The following is a 16,372-nucleotide window of genomic DNA, read 5'->3' as shown; positions in this document are numbered from 1 at the left end:
TCAGGTACATCAAACCCCTTGCTGACATAGCGGGGTGAGCAGCACACTCACATGAGATGGGGCAGCTCCATCCCAGCACGCCCTACCTCTGGAGAGACAGCCCAGGAGGTGCTCATGCCTCCTTAGCGGAGGAAAATGTAGAAATGGAGGCAAAGCTCTGCCCCAGCAGCACTGGAGCTGCTATAGCAGCAGAAAGGCAGGGCTGACCCCGATGTTTCGAGAAGGCGTGCTGTCACTGCAGTGCCCAGGGCATCAGCAGAGTAACTCCCTCAGAAAAGTACACAGCTAATTAATTCCCCACTTACTGCACTGCTGAGCAGCTGCCATTGCAACCAGAAATTTGTTCAAAAGTAAATATGATCAAGTAGTTAGGAGCACACCCATCTTTTGGTGACCCCCAACTACTCACCATCACAGCAACATGAGCCTTGATGAGAATTTATGACAAGCCACCAGCCAGGGAACCTCACCTGGTCTGGACAGCACACCAGATACCATGACTTGGACTTTTCCTTGGCTGAGAGAACAGTTATGCATTTGGCTTTTCTGGGCAAAACACACATAGGGGTGGAGCCAGAATTCTGGTGGTCTTTATGACAGTAGGCGATGACCTGTGTGAAGCACAATACATCAATCTGGCTACAGTCAGGGGCTTGTGCAGCCATCTGAAAGGCATTCCAGGAGATCTAACTGCAACAGCAATCAGAGTGAGGAACTGTATAATCTTCCCCTATGGGTGATTTTGCAAGAAATGATATAATTACTGCTTTCAAGATTGGCATAAAAGTACCATAAAACTGTGCCAAGCTGAGCTCAGGACATAAAAACATTTGGAAACCTTTGAGACAGACAAGAGGTGGGATAGGCGTGTATCTACTGTGCTGGAAGGAGACTCAGTGACAGAGGTTCAACTTTTTATGCTGCTTCAAATTGCCTGGATGGTAGAAAATATATAATTTTCCCCTGTCTCCAAAACAAGAATATCTTTTTTTTTTTATATTAATTTGCAGCTGCTTGAAGCTGCTGTGCACTGTCCAGTACAACAGGATGTCTAGATATTATAATAAAAACCTCAGCACTAATAAGCATTTTCAATGTGGTACTTGTATGACAGACTCAGACTTTGAAAAATTCCTAACAAATTCAGCAAAGTCTGAGGCTTTGTCTTGCACTGACAGCACATTTGGTTTAAATCTATTATAGATAGATAAATAGATATTATAAAGTATACATTATGTATACATACATGCATATACACAGTTTTTCTTAAAAAAGAAACATAAGAGAGATGCTTTAAAGTGCAATTGCTTTCCTGTGCAAATTCAAACCCAGAACCAGGTATTTTAAAGCAAGGAAATTATGACCAAAGATATAAATACATCTCAGCATAGCCCTGACTGACAACATGAGCTTCATTTTCACGCTTTATAACACTACCTGAATCACTAAATATATTTCTGTTCTTGCAAGACAACATTCCACATAACTTTTATTTGTGAATAAAAGGCAGAAAGATGCATGCACAGTGCTGGAATCAGGAATAAATTATTTTGGCAGAGTCCATTACTCTGGAAAGCAGCCTGAATATCAAGCCTGGGACATAAATACAGACTGAGACAAACATTATTTCATCACAGGCATTTGCAACACTCAGGTTCCCAAGTTACCCCTCCTGAGCCCAAGTCAAAGCAGCATCAGTGCAATCCTCTCAGTGCCCAGTGGACCACAGGCCCTGGGTCCAGCACCCAGGGGCTCCTGCTGCAGCCACATGCTGAGCAACAGCCTTGCAGCTAGGTCGCAGCCCACCAGCCATTGCCACAAGGCAATGCAGCTGCATGCAGAGTTGGCCAGCACCCAACAGACTGCAGTGCCAGCACTCTCCACATTACTGGGCACGCAGAATCCCTCAGACACCTCAACAGGTGGCACCAGGGAGGGCTGAGATCCCACTGAGATGGAAAAGGCATTTTTCCATCACCAGATGCAACTGGAAGTATTCTTTAAAAAATCCCAACTAACTATCAAGAGAAGCACCAAAACAACGTTTAGTACTTTTCCTTCCCACCCCTTCTTACTCAAGCCAAGGCTCCCACTGAGCAGAAGTCACCATGTGTGCCACCCAGGTGTGAGAGTTCCCGGCCAGCTCCAGAGCAGCACAGACCACGCAGCAGCTGTGTTCAGACCACAGGACAGCATCTCTGGCCAGGCTGCCTCCATCTCTTCCCTGAGATTTGGTGTCAGTGCACGGACTGAGCCTGACCCAATGGCTCCTTCCAGCCCCAGGAATACCGTGGACCCCCCCAGCTTTGATCCTTGTTGAGAGCATCCGGCTTGCATGGGTGTCAGGCACAAAATAGATGATGTATCCAAGCAGTGCCCAACATCGATTAATGACAATGATGTATGGAGTCACATCCTCGCTGTTACACCTGCATTGTAATCCACAGTCATGTTTCATTGCACATGAGAACAAACCTGTCTGACCCACACGTATCACACCAAAGGTGAATGTGGAATGATTTCAGTTTGGTGTCAGCCCTGTTACAGCCAGACACTGAAGGTCAAAAAGGCTACCGGCAATATGTACAGGAGTGCCACCTGAGTTTAAAGAACCTAAGTCCTCTTGTCGGAGGTACTTGCGATCATTTATTTCAAATGCAGTTCTGGTCTTGAGGACTACATAAATAATCATAGCAACTATGTCTGTTCTGTCTACCCACTACTAAATGCATTTTTCACTCCAGTCTCCCCATCAGCAGAGGATACCTTCAGGGTATCCTCGTATTTCTAAATATTCCAGAAACTGCAGATGATTTACTCTCACAGTACTAATGTAGCTCAATCCATTCTCATTTTCTATTCATGACAGCAGTAGTTTGCTAAAGAACATCGGCTCCTATCAGTTCATATCGTTCATGACAACTTTACAGTATCTGATATAATTTCTAATTTTTGTGCCTCGAATGGCAATGCGCGTCCCAGCAGCTGCGTGTTCCAGGGAAGCGCGAAGGCACAGCCTGCATCCTGCCACCAGATGGTACTCCATATGGACACAGCCGAGGAGGACATACTGGTGCTGCATCACCAGTGGCAATCCAGGCCCTTCCCCCTCACCATATTCTCTCTAGAGCCTGTACATGGTGTTGGGAATCACATAGTCTAGTTCTCTGTTCATTCTGAATGCAACATAGACTCCAAGTGTGGTGGAGGCCACCACATGTGGCATTTTTCTGTTTCAGGACCCTGCAGGAGAATGGGGCAACTATATTTGTACACGCTCTTTCCCAAGCTGGTTTTCTGAACTTGTGCCATTTCCACTTCATCTGTAATCTCCTGAGCACCATCAGTATAGTTGTAAACTCCATGTGGAGATGGATGGCATTTCTCCAGGGACACACGTGGCCCTGTATGGCTTGGAGGCCACAGACTGGCTGCCATTTGGATGGTGCAGAAAACTAAAGCCCTGCCTGCTGCAAGCCAGAAGAAATCCCGGCCCTGCACATTCTGTGAGTGCAGAAAAAGGAATCCCAAAGTATTAGCAAGTTCCCAATTTCTTTAATTACTTATTGACTTAAGTGTCTCCACTCATACCTCTAGGTGGAAAATCTGTCAGCATTCTAGAGCAGAACCGTCCAGACAGTGATGGGACTGTCACCAAGGAGGTTATTTTTCAGTGAAGTAACATACCCATCCCCACATGATCTATGGATTTCATGCCTTTTACTGGAAGATGCTCAGTAAACTTCTTCAATGGTTACTCACTTCCACAGACAGAAACCAGATTAGTTTTTGACTTTCCTACACAGAGACCAAGACTTGTGTGCCTGGGTTTCTTACAGACCTTGTGCTAAAAAGCACATCCTGCAGCCTTCTTTCTCTGCTTTCCTGCAGCTGATGACACTAAACACAAAGGAATATTGACCTTGTACATTGGTTGGAGACTGGGCTCAGGACAGGGGCACATCTACTTTTTTGTCTCGCCTTCAGGAGAGGTCTTGTGAGCCAACAAAAATAGCAACCTGTAAAACACCTCAGGTGAGGAATGGCCCAGGGCTAAATAGCCAAGGTAAGGATGACCTCAAGTGCAAATTTGGGTACCACAGCAGGGTGCACTGTTGTCTTCCCTAGGACATGATGCTGGACCAGTGCCTTTAGCCATCGCTAGCACAAGCATGCCTGAACAAAGGCTCACTGCCAAGAATCTCCCCTGCTGGGGGAACTGTTGAGACTTCGGTGCCATTGTCCAAAATCTCACCAGGCAGCAAAATGGCCCTATGACTCAGGACAGCTTCCCTGTGAAAAGCAGCTCCCAACACTGCGTCCTGAGACACCCCCTGCCCATGAAGCGAGACATCCAGACATCAAATCCCCTTTGATCTTTTCCAAAAGGGAAGGCTAAACAAGAACAGATTGTTTTCCTTAAATGCAGGGGGGAAGAAGAAAGGGTGACGAAGGGGGGAATTGGCCTGCTAGGTTCATCTCAACCATACAAAAAAGTCCTTTTAACTTCTCTTAATGAGGACTACTTTTTCCAGATACTACCTAATTATTGCAAATTGCTTCATCTTTTAATTGTTACTGCAAGGCAACTAAACATTGTTACGTTGATTGCTCAAGAGTGGATTGTTAATGGCTTTAATCATTTGATAATCCAGTAATACAATCAATGTAACTCTGCACCTTGTAGGAATAATTTTTGGATCCACATGGTAAGGCAGTAGATGTTTCCTAGCATATGTCAGCTTTTGTGGGCTGGATTCTGCCACTCTTTCTCGGTTGCAGCTGTACTCCTGCTACAACCAAGATAGGCAGGGAACCCTCTTCCAGGGGTGTACAGCTCCAGAGATCAATCATCATAAGTGCCAGATATACTACTTGAACAGCAAGGCAAAATGTTAGGTGGCAGCTGTGTTTCTTACCTTCATGCCTCTGCTCTCACTGTTGGTCAGGACCAGCATGTGATCCTGGCAGATGGGGTCTGATGTAAGCAGATCTAGAGCATCCAGCAGCCTCATTCAAAAGCACTGTGATCACTGCTGTATTCTGTAGGGAGTCCCATAGAAGAAAATCAGAGTGTGAAGAGACTGCTCTTACACGATGTAAAAATAACAGCATTTGGCTCATTAATAGTATTTAGCCCTTAACAAATCTCTCTGGCTTTTACTTCCTTCATTGTTTTACTGGTAGTAGCCATTGGTTCCCTGAAGCATGGCTGCCCCAGAGGAGGTGGGCTGGTGCAGCCAACTTGTTTGGGACCTTGGTCATCTCCACCAGTCTGTGTTCCTGGGCCCACTAACTACTTGTCTGTGGGGAAGATGCCAGCGACAGCGTAAGCCAGGAGGAGATCTGCCTGGAGGTCATGGGGAGAGGTACTTCTGCCCAGCGGACCAGACTTTGTCCAAGCACTTTTGGAAACCGTTGTCCACCAGCAATGCAGGACAGGATGGGACAGGACAACACAAGCCACCCATTCCCCTCCCCTGGGCTGATCCCTGCCAGCTCTTCATGCAAACAGGAGCAAATCTCACTGCGGACCACATGGTCTCCCCAAAAGCAATTTTGAGGCAAAAAAGCATCACAGAAGGGTGAATTCCTCCAGAGCCACTCACAGAGAGTGGAGGAGGAACATCACCTGACACAGGCTCAGTCACAAAAAGTCAGTTCTGACAGACAGCGAAGAGACTAATAAACTAAAGAGTTGCTTTGATTTAGTCTTTCAGGAAAAGGAGACAATTAAGAGGCTTGTGTAATTCAATAACAGTTAACAGGAAAAGCAGCTGTCATAGGCAGAGGAAAGCACACCGGTGTGCAGAGAACCCACAGATAAGCAAATACCCAGCACAGCCATACTCACCAGCAGGGACAGGGAGAACATTATGGCGCAAGAGACCCCCATGGCAGTCCCCAGGATCTCAGAGGGGGAATTAGAAAGGGCACAGGGAAATCAGGGTAATCACATATCGGCTGCCATTTATCATCAGCATTTGATGAAATTAAAGGGCATTTAATGCAGCACACAGGGGAGGTATCCACCAAAAAAAAACAAAAGATGGCATGGCATGGTTTGGTTTAGCCAAACCCCATCCAGGACAAAGCTTGCCATTGAAATTCAGCCCCATCTTATCTAAAATGCCCTCAGATCAGTGGGGTTCCTTTTGATTAGAGCTTTTCTCCTGCATTATGAACGTTTACCTGTCAGCGGTCATCGGACTGGCTGATGTTTTCCAGCCAGGAACCTGTAATGTCAGTCAGAACCAAAACTGAGGGGTCCACCCCCAGCAAGCATCAGCCTTAGGGACCTCTCTCAGCATGGAAAATTTAACAGCACGCAGAGCTGGCAAGCAGCAATCACCTAAAGCAGCAGTGTGAAACATACAGGCTGGGTCTGGCCATCAGAAGCATGCAAATGAATAAGTGAGATTTTTTTTTCCTCCATCACCTCTCCTTTTTCTTAAAAGCAGCTTCTATCACTGACAGGGTGAGGAAAAGCTGCTAAACATAAGCTTTTTTTGAGGGGCAGAGTGTCTGGATGCAAAGAGAGACTACAGAGGCGCTGGAAAAGCCAGAGGAAGGGTGAGATGTGCCACCCACCCAGGGTGGGGACCTCATCTATCAGGTTATCCCCTGGCTCTAGGAACCAGCCTTGTCAGCAAATGCAGGCACAGCCTCGGCAAGCTGCCCACTTGCACACACAGCCAGCCTAGGATGCCATGGGGAGGACCAGGCAGAGACCGAGGAATACCTGGATTTTATTTTTTCTCCCTCCCCCCCCCCCCCCCCCTCCAAGAAACTGCCCTTCAGTGCCTTCTCAGCTCTGCGCTCACGATTGATCCAAGTCAGGACTCTGAGTAAGTCGTGTGCTGATACTCTTCCCTGGGGCTGCCAAACACAACCACAATTTCACTCATCAAAGCCCCCAGCCTGCCCAGGGCAGTGGGTGGGAGAACTCTGGGGAAGGGGGGGGTCTTGTTACAGGATCCAGGCCTTGGAGGGGTTTTTTGACTGATATGTTATTTTAACTTCGGTCTTCACACAAATCCTACCCACTGGTATCGGCAGCTCATCTACAGACAAGGGCTCAGAGACCATCGTGTCAGATACCATATCTATCACTGGGCAGATCCTCAGGCAGATGGCTGGAGCTACACGGATCATCATTTTTATTAATCAAAACATCATGCGGCTCTTTACATAGCATAAATAAGATGAAATACAAGAACAAAGACATGCAGCTGATTAAAAATAGATGCGTGCATACCTCAACAGTTCAGGGCCCGGTGGATAGAAATGTTAAGTGGGGTCCTACAGAGTGCCCTGCAAGGTCAATACAATTCAATAGTTTTATTAACAACTTGGAGACTGGACCAGGAGTATGCTAATCAAATCTGAACATTTTACCAAGGTGGGAGGGTGGCAAATAATACGCAGGACAGAAATAAAATACAATACGAGCTTGATAAATTAAAGAAGTGGCCTGCAATCAATACGAAGAGATTCAGCAGGACAAATGCAGAAGATTAACACATAGGAAGGAATAAACAAAAGGACACAGGCTGTATGGAGATATCTGGCCAAACAGCTATACAACAGAGAGTGGTCTGGGGGGATGATCGATTGAACAGAAGTCAATAACATCAGGCTGCTGCAGCCCAGCAAGGTAATTATTCCACTCTTCACAGCACTCGTCAGGCTGCTGTTTGGAGCAGCATGCCCAGATCTGGACATCACGTCGTAACAAAGACAGACAAGTTGGAAGGAGTTCAAAGAACAACAAAAATGCCAGAAGACTTGAAAAACAAAATCTTTGTGTACGTGTGAAAAATGAACCGCAAGCGTGAGACCTGACGCTGCTTTTGTTCAGTCTCATTCCCAGGGGTCTGCCGAGGCCAGAGGAGTTGCAGCCTTGAGAAATGAGGTTGGTCAGAGGAGACTCAGACAGCACGGGGTAGAGGAATGCAGCAGGGGGAGAGATGTGCTAAATAACAGGAGGCTACAGATAGGCAAAAGGGATGCTACATAGATGCAGGGATTAATTAGGGTTTATTTTGCCCTTGGTGAAATTGCAGGATTGGTCCAAAGCTCCAGCAGAGAAAATTTAGGGGAAATTTGACTCTGTAGTGTTTCTGAAAATTCAGGCAAAGAAAAGCATCTTGGGTGGGAGCTGAGGCCAACAATAACACTAATGAAAAAAAGGTAGATAAAGGAGAACAGATAGAGTGTCCAGTGAAGTCTGTAAAACCAGTCCCATTAGAAATGCATTACCTAACATACATTAGGAGCAAGCTCTGTCACACTCACCTCCCACAGACCCCTCTGAAAGAGCAAGCAGTGCATCCTATGCTGTAGAAAGCCAAGACACCTATGAGCTGAGCTGAGCTCCCTTCTCTTCCCTTAAAACTCCAAACCAAGTCTCAACCACCTCCCTGCAGAAATAGTGCTGTGCTTACACATGTGCAGCTCCCACTGCAATCAAACCTGGCTACAATTAAAGCAAAAACGAGCTCTCCACCCTTTGGTGATAGCTTAGAACTGACAGAAATCAAAGCTCCTTGGCTGCAGCTGGAGGAAGGAGCCACAGGAGCTCCCTCTGCCCCAGACAGCTCTCCCAGCACCCAGAGCTGGAGGAAGGCACTGCCTGGAGAGGAGCCAGAGCATCACTCAGTGCTCCAGTGTGGAGACAGAGGTCTGTAACTCCGCAGCACAATGTACGTTCTCCTGCCAAAAGCCCAATTGCACCATCTGCCAAATTAATATTTCCTATTTTTAATATCTCGTTTAAAGGAAAGAATTAAAGGGAGAAAGGAGAGAAAAATAGAATGCCACCTCACTGATTAGATTTCTAAGCTCTGAAAGGAATTGCAGCAGACATCGGGACTGCTTCTTTCCTGTCCTCCTGAGATCAGTCCTCTCTCCAGAGGTGTGCAGGGCTGCTGGGCTGAATGCAAGGAAATGCACCGCTGCACACCATGTTGCTGCTGCCACTACCACTTAGCAAGGAGTGGAGAGCAGGGAGGCTGGAGAAGATGAATCAACATGGTTCATTTCTTTGTGAGAAGCTCTTTCCCCATCCTATTTCCAGCCTGGAATCAGCCCCTGCCACCTTCTTTCTCCTGGAAGGCATGTAGTAGGGTAGTAAGGATTTGCATCCTTAAAGTGAAAGAGAAAGGGGTGAAAGCAGAGGAGAGAGGGAAAATCACCCCCTGCAAACAGCAATGAAGCACAGATGCAGTGCTTTGGGAAGGAGGCAGCCCATGGAGCGGGCAGCAGCGTTTGATGCTGAATTAGCATGGGACTGCGAGCAAAAGGCAGACGCTGTGAGCTGCAGCCACAGAGTAGGGACTGCTGCTGGCTGAGGAGCTGGGCAGGGCTCTCTGGCCCCCGGCCAGCTGCGGGGTCCCCTTCCAAAAATGGCACCTCCCGAGGCTCATCCAAGCAGCTCCTGGGCTGAACGGCGGCCACGGCTGCTGATGCTAATGGAATTAAACATTAATATGCTAAACAGAACGAAGACAGAGGGGCTTGGATTTGTCTAGGTAGCAGACATGTCTGAGGTTAATGCCTGCCAATTCTTATTTGCTCTGCGATGTCAAAATCCATGTCCTTATTAGCCATCCCATTAGTCCCCTGAGGCTAGTAGCCCATTAGTCCTGTCCTGGCCCTTGCCAGCATTTAGTGCTTTCAAAGAGCCTCGATGCTGCCGTGGGGCAGAGCGATACAACCATCCAGGTTCCCACCTGGCATCCCCCCAGTCTGTGCTGGGATCAGCTGGTCTTCTGAGGTGGTGCCGGGCATTAGGAAGCTGGCCTGCAGCAAGGAGATAAGGGAGAGCAGCCTTCACCTCTGCCACCCTGCTCTGGTAGTGAGTGGGGTCATCCCACCAGGTTCTTGGTGCTCAGAAAGGCGAGATGGGCCTCCTGCCCTTCCTCTTCCTCCCTCTGCTTGCCTGTGCTCTCCTCAGCTTCTTCATCCTCCAGAACATGTTGGGCCTGCTCTGATTCTCTCATCATTGACTTTAGGTTATGAGTCCTATGGGAGAGGAAACTTGTCTTCTGTTTGCCTATAAAACACCACTCCATACATAATTAATACTAATAATTAGCGGGCGTCACTATTAGAGACAAAAGATTACCAAAGCACAGCAGACTGCTAGTCCATTAAGCACAGCATCTGTTGCACGTACAGCAGTGGCCCAGCAAGGGACCTCGAGCTGTGGCTCCAGCTGACCGAGTGGCAGCTGTGGCAGCTCAGGGCTCTGCGCCTCTGGCACTTTGCACCAGTGAGAAGTTTTGCTGGCGAGGTTCCCCTTGGCCTGGCCGGGATTTTAGCTTTCCCAGCAGCAAACCCTGTTTCTCTCCCCTACAAAGCACCCTGGAGATGCCTGAACATTTGCCACACAAAGCTGAGGGCCAGGCTCCCAGGCAGAGCAGCTGAGACCCAAGTTACAAGACTCAAGCCTCTTTCTACTGCTTCCCAACATGAAACAGCAGCCTGTATAACCACGCTTACCACTATAAACAGGGACTTGCTGTCAACAGATTGTGCAGCACTCTGCTAGTGAGACCTGTATCATCATCCCCACCTTAGAGATGGGGAAACTGGGGCGTGAAGGATATGCAGGGAGTCAAGCAAAGGTACTGGACCAAGGTCAGTCAGCAAGCCGGGAGCATAACTCAGTTTTTCTGCAGCACTCCTATTTCCCAGCTTTAAATTAATCCTAATATAAGATTAAAAGAGTGGAGAGTGCCTTCTTCACCTTCCCCCAAGAGGGCAGTTACTCACTTTTGTAGTTTTCTTACATTTACATACCAGGCCACAGCAGTGAAATAAATTTTCTCTTCCTGCAACTACCAGAGTAAACGGTCCAAGCTCAATTTGGAGCCACGTGTTCAGTGTGGATAACTTCTCAAAGAAAGATTGCTGCAGACATCAGGATGTAGAGAGGAAATTTCCCTTGGACTGCTTCTTCTACCTCTGGAGTAAATATTTCCCCAGAAGTTCCACCCTTCACAGGCAAGATCCTTCCATTTATTTCTATTCCCAGACCTCAGATTTAGCAGAGCACTGAAGCAGGTACTTACCTTTAATCAAGCACATTAGTCGCCCCATTGAAGTCAATGGGACTTCTCAGGTGCTTAAAGTTAAGAATGTGCTCAGAGTGTGTTGCTAAGCCAAGGAAAGTGGTGGTTGATGAAGACAGAGAAAAAGCAGCCAACAAATGAACCAGAACCATCTGCAAATGACTCCCAACTGGGCAGGCTCCCTTGTATCTCCTTACACTGCTTTGCTTGCTGAAGAATTTTTCATTATGAATACAGAGCTCCTGCTGCTGCTACTGCTTTTAAATGGTGCTTAGCAATGCTAGACCCCGGGGGTACGCCGCAGTTCCAGCCAGGGCCTCCAGCTCGCTGCTGGGGCACTTCCAGCCCTGGTGCGGTGGCTGCAGCAGGAGGGAGGTCAAAGCATGGCTCTGCCTTGGCCTGGCAGGGAAATAATCCCATAGCTGGTGCAGGTGTTGTAGGAGGAAAGCACTGATGGAAACACTCCTACTTGAGTTACACTAGCCCAAAACTGCTTCCAAACCTACAGGTGATGGTCTCCAGTACTGCAGCTATTTACATTACAGGGAAAACACCATGCAGTGTTGCATCCCACAACATTATCCCATGTTTGCTCATCCCTGGTAGAGTTGTAGCCCATGTGAGGGCACCTTGAGAAACGCTTCCCACACAGCATTTTCTGAAAAATTCTTCCCCATCCATCATATGTGCTCAACTGAGTAGATTCCTCCTTGCTAAAAACAAATCAACAATTCAGGACCAATGTGTGGTCAGTGGGATTTGTTAGGCAGAATGTTAACTGGAGTTAAAATTCATGTTTTGGGGACAGCTGCAGGAAGATGGTTGTGGACATCTGATATTGTGGCTTTGCAATAGCAGGTGAGCTTGCCCAGCGCCAGCACTGTGCCTTGCTCAGCTACCCGTAACCCTTAGAATGAGCACCTGTTCTAAACGGTTCTTCCTAAAAGCTCAAAATTCATGTTTTACAAATAAGCCCTTAAAAATTCACCATTTTCTGCCAGCAAAGAACTATAAAATATTCACAACATTCAAAATGGATCTAGATGCAAAACAATTCTTTCTTTTTTCAGGTGATAAGTTACAGAAGACATTACCCCCAGCTCCAGTCCTGGGAGGCACAGTTGTTCAGAGTAGCTTGTGTATGTTCTCTATTGCTTTTTAAAGACATTATAGGTGGCAGATTGATTTTTATTAATTATTTCTATTGCAGCAACACCTAAGGCTGATCTGATGTTGCTCTTATATTGTGTAGGAGTAGCAAATAATGAGATTATCAGATTGTGTACTGCCTCTGAAAGTGCCTTGTTTGGGACTTGTATCATTTGTTGCAATGTACCCTGTAGACAGTATTTATCAGAGCAACACAAGAAGAATCCATAATATTCATCTGGCTATTGCCACCTCCATGGTAAAATGATGATGGCAGTTCAGGAAGACAATTGAAAAAGTTTCAGTGTACTCTGCATAAGGATTGCTTGTAACGACCACCACAGACAGTAAAAAATAGCTATCAGCCTGCTTCAGAATGCTCCCTTGATTGGGGCCATAAATTATGGGCACACCCTGCTTTGTGAGCGGCTGTACCCATGGCTGACTGGAGGCAGCCTGCTCCAGAGGCCATCCTGCTTCAGCATCAAGTCATCCATCACGGCTCCCAGGGCCAGTGGGGATGGCAAGAGCAAAGGTGACTGCACCAAACCATGACTCCAGACACATCAAACAGCTGGGAAGCAACAGGCCCAGTATCGTCTTCAATTGCTTTAGCCAGATACTTGCCCTTATTATCACAGATGCACACGTGCCTGATAAGAGAGAGATATCTGCTCAAGAATAGGATGCACTATGCATAAAGGGAGAGAACTGCTGACAGGGAGAATGTAGCTTACTATTTAAATCCCACTTTAAAAAAAAATGTCTTTTTTAATAAAATTTCCTTAGAAGAGTCTCTCTTGTGTACACAAAGCCATGGGGAAATTTCCCAACGGGTACAGAGGAGATTACAAGATACAGCTTAGGCTGGAACATCAGGGGGTGGATGCTTTGAACTCAGGGGGTTTCTAAAAGCACAGGGGAAATTCTTCCAGAGTCAGAGTATTTCACAGTGTTTTAATAGGGGACAAATTACTCTTTTTTTTTCTGCCCTCTGCAGATCTGCCCAAAGAATCACAAACATTTTTCCTCCTTCAAATCATTCTCTGGTGAGAGTGATAACAATACACCCCTGATAGTCTAACACCACCGGTAGATCTCAAAGCACTTGATAAAGTTGCACAGGTTTCATGAGAGCTATTTTTCAGGGGCAGAGAGAGGTGAAGTGACTTCACTAAAGAGCTAACCTAAGTAGTTGAATCAAAAAAGACCTTATTATAGTAACACAAAAGCGTCGTTTGAGATACTACGATTTGACATCATCCCAAAAAATATAATGCTTTAGGGCACGACTCCATAGCCATTAACGTTTGTGTAAGGCTTTCCATTGACATCGGTGGAAGCTGGGTCTGCCTTTTAAAAGCTATCCCTTCATCCACTCAGACAAGCATTTTTTTTTTCATTCCCATTTGCAGCTGATGTTCTCCAGGCTGTTTTCTGGAAAGCGACAACTTTTCCATTTTCACATAGAGCAACGTTATTTCCATGGTACGCCAGTCTGCTTGGGATGTCATGGCGTGGCTCACAGCAAACACTAACGTGACATGACAGGCAGATGCAACTCGCTGAGCTCTGCCTTGGCAGGACAAGCCGGGGAAGAAGTTTAAAACAGCTTTTTCCAAGGAAACATGATGGAGAGGGAAGGGAGCACCAAATACCACCTTTCTGCTTCTGGAAGCAGAGCCCCCAGTGTTACAGCCCGGTGTCACTGTGGGCATGGCACCGCTGAGGTGTCACCACCACTAAGAGCGAACAGGGATGGCAAGGGCACCCTCGGCCAACTGTGGTGACCCCAGTGTCCCAAGCTGGGGTGACGTGTCTCTCTGCATGACTGCCCAGCTTGCAGTCACACCACTGAGCTGTGTGCAAGCTCAGTTTTGCCTCTCAAAACAGCCAGGAGACATCCTTTAGCAGAGGTTCAAAAAGAATAGATCACATAACCTACCCAGGCTGTAATACCTTGGAGTTAAGCCAAGGCACCAAGGTACAAATGCAAGTAGCAGAAAGAAGAAAATGTCCCATGTCTTTGATGGCGCAGAGCAGCTTCAGGATGTCCAGAAGAGAGAACTCATCACCCAGCTGGGCTAAGCCAGCAGGAGAATCTGCACCACATCCCCAGGGACCCATCTGGAGGCTCGATCACAGCAGGAGCTCAGGGCCTCCTGACCTCCCTGTGCTGCTAGGTGAGGAGCAGGATCTGGCCAGCCCTGAGCAAATACCAGCAGCCCTTGGTGTGCACCGGCGGGGACAGACCTGCTGCTGTGTTCTGGCAAGGGGCTGCTTCAGCAGAGTGCTGCAGCCCAGACCTTGACTCTAATGGTGCAGCAGCCACCAGGAATATTCCTTCCCAGCTCCATCACTTCCTTGTCCTCCTGGGGGTGCTTCCCTGCTGCCCTGAGCCAAGCCTGGAAAACTTCCGGCAAGAGCAAGCATTGCATCAGGAATGAAACAGCACAGTGCAACTTTGGACTAGAGCCTGCTTTCACAAGGTGTTGTATTCCAGCCACACACCAGACACCGTCATTTGTTGGATGGGGTGAGTATTTATGATGACCCCAGAGCCTGCATTAATTCATTTACCGTGATCCAACGACTGGAAGACATCCCTTTAGCTTCAATAGGATATTGGCTCAAGCCCACATACATCAAATCTATATCTGCAACATCCAAGCTGTCCCCATCTGTTACCCTGACTGTGAAGTTTACAGATGAGAAGCAGGAAAAGTTATAAAATGCAATGCGCAAGCCCTGATCTTGTGCAGACATATGAGGCATGCTTAACTTCTCACACAGAGTGTAATCTCAGATGTCCCCGTGGACAGCCAATGACGCAGAGACATCGGCACACATGCCAGGCTTTCTGCACGCATTGCTCAGAGCGCAAGCATAATTAAGGTCAGCTCACACCTTGCCAAGCCCCAAACATGTACTTCCAGGAGCTTCAAGCAGGTTGAGGCAATTAATATCAATGGCTAATAATGTCCGCTAATATCCACTCTGTAGCCATAGAATGAAATTGCAGAAACTCGAGGAGGCTCTCTCAGCTCTGCCTCGCAAGGCAGGATTGCTTTCTGCCATGCCCTGTGAAGGACTGCTTCTCTGCAGCCCAGGCTCTGGCAGCACCACGTGCCGCGCTGTCCTCTCGCCCCTCCACCTTGACCTCCAAATCTCCCAGGGCAGAGGCTGCCTCAGTGAGATTGATGACTCCACTTGGCTACACGAAGAGCCTCTGATGAGCCTTGGTGGTTTTCGGCTCTTACTGCAGTGGCATTTCGGAGCCTTTTTGACCTCCAGCAGCATGAGCACCCAAGACTGCAGCCTCTGTGGTGCAACCTCCACAGCACAGCCTCTGCAGCACAGCCCTGAAGCCTGCGTGGCAGCAGGGCAACACGTGCCTCCCGAGCGGGGCTGGTGTCGGGATGAACAAAGCCAGCACAGCGGCACTGGGAAGCGGCACAGCAGACTTTCAGCACAGAAATTACTCTAGGCATAAAGAAAACACCAACAAAGATCACACTTGACAAAAAGAGGCAGGAATTTCACACAAAAAGAGAAGAATAGAGACTTTAAAAGCTGCTTTCATTTCACTCCACAGCTCTGTACATGGATAGTCAAGCACCAGAAACGTTAGGGCTCGGGGCACACTGCAGGTCACTAGGATTTCCTCATTTATCGCTTATTTCTTATATAAACTCACTACAAACACAGGAGTCCTCTTCCTCTTTGTATTGTTTGGAAACAGTGAGACTGAATAGGATCGTTTCTTTTTCACTCCTCTTCCTCTTAAGGGCTGCAATAATGAGCTGAGGATATAGTTCACTTCTCTGAGAGGAGGCTATTAGAGCTGGTGCTAAACACCTACATCAGAGAGGCTGCAAAGCAGCGGCTCCGTCCTCTCCTCCTCCGGGAAGTCGCAGCTCCACTCAGGAAGGACAAGGAGGCAGGCACTAGTGGAGGACACTGCGGAAAGGATTAACTCCTGATCCCCAGCATGAGCAGAGCCACTTCACGTGGGAAGCCCACATTTCTCTGCAGGCAGAGGGGTCCCCAAGCAAGCAGGAGCTCTCCAGGAGCACGCCAGCCACCCCCCAGTTCCTCTGCCAAGTGTGGGGTGCCACCAGGGGATGGGTATTGGGTGAGCGCAG

The 16,372-nt window shown here is 47.7% G+C and overlaps 1 long non-coding RNA gene across 9 annotated transcripts in view; it reads right to left on the bottom strand.

Moving 5' to 3' along the window:
- LOC137863767 (uncharacterized) overlaps positions 1-11,056 on the bottom strand; it is a 58,838-nt gene extending 47,782 nt beyond the window's left edge. For all 9 annotated transcript variants that reach the window (XR_011101131.1, XR_011101127.1, XR_011101133.1 and 6 more), the window contains exons 1-4: positions 10,807-11,056; positions 8,299-10,026; positions 7,259-7,314; positions 4,920-5,043 (exon numbers count right to left, since the gene is read on the bottom strand). This is a non-coding gene — a long non-coding RNA (uncharacterized lncRNA). The remainder of the gene's footprint in view (positions 1-4,919; positions 5,044-7,258; positions 7,315-8,298; positions 10,027-10,806) is intronic.
- Between the last annotated feature and the right edge of the window lie 5,316 nt (positions 11,057-16,372).

This window comes from Anas acuta, chromosome 13, assembly GCF_963932015.1.
Source record: "Anas acuta chromosome 13, bAnaAcu1.1, whole genome shotgun sequence".
NCBI lineage: Eukaryota > Metazoa > Chordata > Aves > Anseriformes > Anatidae > Anas > Anas acuta.
Note: the sequence above shows the minus strand (reverse complement) of the source record. Positions and strands in the feature narration are given on the sequence as shown.